Raw genomic sequence first — 3,711 nt, 5'->3', positions numbered from 1 at the left:
AATTTCCTATTGAAATTGGAACATGACTATGACCTAGTAAACTTGAAGTAGGGCTCGCATTTTGTCTCAAACAGGCTGCCAAAGAGCGCATCAGGACTGGTTGTCGATCCGTTGCACAAATCAGTTTGTTTTTATTTTTTGGGACCAGACCCATCTGCAGGTCTTCATAAGAGTTTGGTTCGTACGTAGGAGCCACTGAAAAAGAATAGCTTCTTACCAAAAACAATGTGCAAGACTGTTTGATAACATGCTAGGTTGTGGTTGTTATTGAGGACGTCCAGGTTCAGGAAATAATTTAATCAAAATCAGATTTGCAAGGTACCAAGTCATCAGTGTTGTTGCTGAAAATTGGACCCAGGGGCGGCCGCGGACCGAGGAGGAGGAGCTCCAGCGAACACTGGCGGGCGGCGGTCCGTCGGCGGGCTGGATCCTCCGGCGGACCTGCAAAATGCCGGTGGCCGGGGTTTCCGGTGCCGGCCCTCCGATGCTTAAGTCAGAGGGGAGCTTAATTTTGGAGAAGGAGATGGACTGTATGTAAAAGTCCGAAGCCTCCCTTGGGAGGAAGAAGCCCCCTTTTAGAGGGAGAAGCTCTTCTTTTATAAGGGGAGTGCTAGGGTTACCTGTGATGTGATTGGGCGAATTAATGGGTTATTGTCACGATTCGACGTGGGCGTGGAAGTAATGAGTTGCCGTGGATGGCCCGTTCCCATCATGGGAGGAGATGGCGTGCAGCCAGAGCTTGCTTGTGGTGCGCAGTGCAGTCCATTCTTAGGAATGGTGAGGCGTTGACAGTCGTAGCAGGGTATGGTCCCTGGTTGCTATGTCGTGGCATGGCCGGCAAGTAAAGCATGGTGCGGTGAGGCTGCTGCAGGGCATGGCCGCAGCATGTGGACGACGAAGTCGGCCTTCGGAGGTCAGCTCGGCCTTCTGAGCTCGGCAGCCTGCATTAGCTCGGCCTGAATGAGCTCGACAGCCTTCTGAGCTCGTTAGCCTGCATGAGCTCGGCCTTCGGAGCTCGGCAGCCTTCTGAGCTCGGCATTCTTCTGTGCTCGGCCTTCTGGTCTCGGCCTTCTGTGCTTGGCTTTATGAGCTCGACAGCCTTCTGAGCTCGGCAGCCTTCTGTGCTCAGCCTTCTGAGCTTGGCCTTCTGAGCTCGACAGCCTGCATGAGCTCGACAGCCTTCTGAACTCGGCAATCTTCTGAGCTCGGCATTCTTCTGTGCTCGGCCTTCTGCTCTCGGCCTTCTGTGCTCGGCCTTCTGTGCTCGACCTTCTGAGCTCAGCAACCTGCATGAGCTCGGCAGCCTGCATGAGCTCAGCCTTCTGAGCTTGGCAGCCTTCTGAGCTCGACCTGAATGAGCTCGACAGCCTTCTGAGCTCGGCAGCCTGCATGAGCTCGGCCTTACTGTCGAATTTGGATGCTTTAATTGTATTTGTGGGGTGGTCCATTTTTCCCCCCAACAAGTGTCACCTGAAAACTATCTCCAGTAGCCTAAGTCGATAATCTCAAATGAAAAATTTGATTGGGGACACAATATTTTTTATGTCTTGTTCAAGTTGACAATGTGACTTAGTTTTAACATCATAGAATCATTACAGAGCTCGTGATATTGAAGTTTTATCCTTCCAAGTGACGCAATTGCTTCAGAAGGAAGAAGAATTAATACTTGACACCCCCACTTCCCCAAAACACCCAATGGCATTGCTTGGAGTGATAGTAGGAGAAGGTTCCTTCTTACGTGCAACCAATTGAAAACTTGGGGGTTCGAGTGTTGGCAAAAGCTAGTGAAATCTGCCATTATGCTAACAAGAAAATCCATGAATATAACGACGTGCCAACTTTTCTTCTGAGGACACTTAGTCGATGGAGACAGCATACCAACCAATTCCCCCAGCCACACGAAACAATTGAAATCAAAGCAAGGGAAATCCATAGTGAGAGGTGCCTCCAAGACTGCTGTCCCCCAATAAAAGATCCGACTGAATCAATTTGGAGTTGGCCCACCACATGTCAAGCCTAAGTGAGCTTTATGCCAATTAGCGATGGACCCGGCTCCACATTCTCCTGAGTTCGGGTTGTATCTTTTACGCGAAAGAATGATTCATCTTCGTGATGTGCATCATTGGATCGTGCAATAGCCGCTACAAGATCTATGTAGATAGATAAAAAATAGAGTTCATAATATTTTGAGATGTAGTGAAAAAGATGAAGCATTCTTCCACGCAAAGGATAGAACTCGGGTCCAATTCTCCGGCCTTTGATGTCCCCCAGTTTTCTGGCCTTTAATTTTGTCCTGGCCTGACTTCAGCTGAAGCCATAAGAAAACCTTGCCTAATCTTTTAGTTGGAAAGCATCTTGGGTCCCTCCATCTATTTTGTCCTCTCTTGAATTGAAATGAAGTCATTGCATAAACGAGCTATGGGTAGGCGGGAGTTATCAAATCTTTGTTGCTCGCCCCAGCTAATTACCGAATCGCTGACGCCATACTCTTAACAATGTTCTAAAATGGATGTGAGTCGCCCACCAGACCAAGCAAATTACACTGGACGCTATGTGCACCAACGAATAGTCGTGCACCATGCCAATCAATACGTCTTTTTTGTCTGCCAACTACAGAGACAAAGGCCCGATAAATAGGGCCCACAAGAAAAAGATAAGATAATTAGCATGATGCGCAACCATCCGTTGGTGTACATGATGTCCGATATAATTTGCCCCGTAGGGTCGGTGACTCACACATCGAGTTCGATAAAGCTACAAAAATTATGTACCTTTTTGAACATACAAATTAATTTTTTTTTGTAAAAAATTATAAAAAATTATATATTATCAGAGTTAAGCTTGAGATGGCTTTTACTATTATTCATATTTGCTCCGGATGCAATACGACTTGGATATATAAAATCTGCCTCGTTCGACTGGATTGGGTTGGGTTGGGTTGAGTTGCTTGATAGAATCAAGCAAATTACCCTCCTTATTCCACCCTCCACATTCGGTGATGCCATGCCCCTATTACGACACCATACCGCCATCCTGATGCCACCCTCAATTCATAGGAATAATCACGGCCGTCATCACCATCAGCAGCCATCCATCAAGCTGGTTGGACGGCCGTCGATGTCGGCAAGGCGCAGCCACGCCGACCTGATCACCTTGGATGATCCGTGACGTCCTCCCGCGAATTTAAGAAACATGGCTCCGTTGAGATTCGTGGCAAGATCTGGGTGGTTCGATGTGGCCCCACACGTACGGACTGGGATGGATGGTGGGTCACGGGTGGTGACGCGACGACGAAGCGGGTTCAACGCGGATGCGCGCATGAGCTGACGTGGGTGTGTTGACTAGCCGGCTCTAGAAGGAATTGGGCGAACCCGGGGGGTTGACCGGCCGACCCGGGTCTTCTCTCGTGGCGTGGCATGCTATTTCCACGGTCCAACTCCATGACCAGCGAGCGCCGCCTCATCCGCCATTTTGCCGTCAAGCACTTCCAAGAGATGAAGGGTTTATCTTCATAAGTGAAGGTTTCCAGCACCGCTCATATACCATTCCATCAATCATCGCACAGCTGGAGGGGCTAGAATGAGGGATGGAGTAGTAGTGCAGCAAAGTATTGTTTTTTTCTATTTTCATGGACTAATAAAAACAAACATGAAATATTAAAGCATTTAGCATACCTTGATAGAGCTCAAATTGATTTTGAGATACCGCGAT

The sequence above is a fragment of the Phoenix dactylifera genome, chromosome 1 (assembly GCF_051530095.1).
Source record: "Phoenix dactylifera cultivar Ajwa chromosome 1, Ajwa_hap1_PhDact_Kaust_v1.1, whole genome shotgun sequence".
NCBI classification, from domain to species: Eukaryota; Viridiplantae; Streptophyta; class Magnoliopsida; order Arecales; family Arecaceae; genus Phoenix; species Phoenix dactylifera.
The sequence above is the reverse complement of the archived record's forward strand: the minus strand, read 5'-3'. Positions refer to the sequence as shown.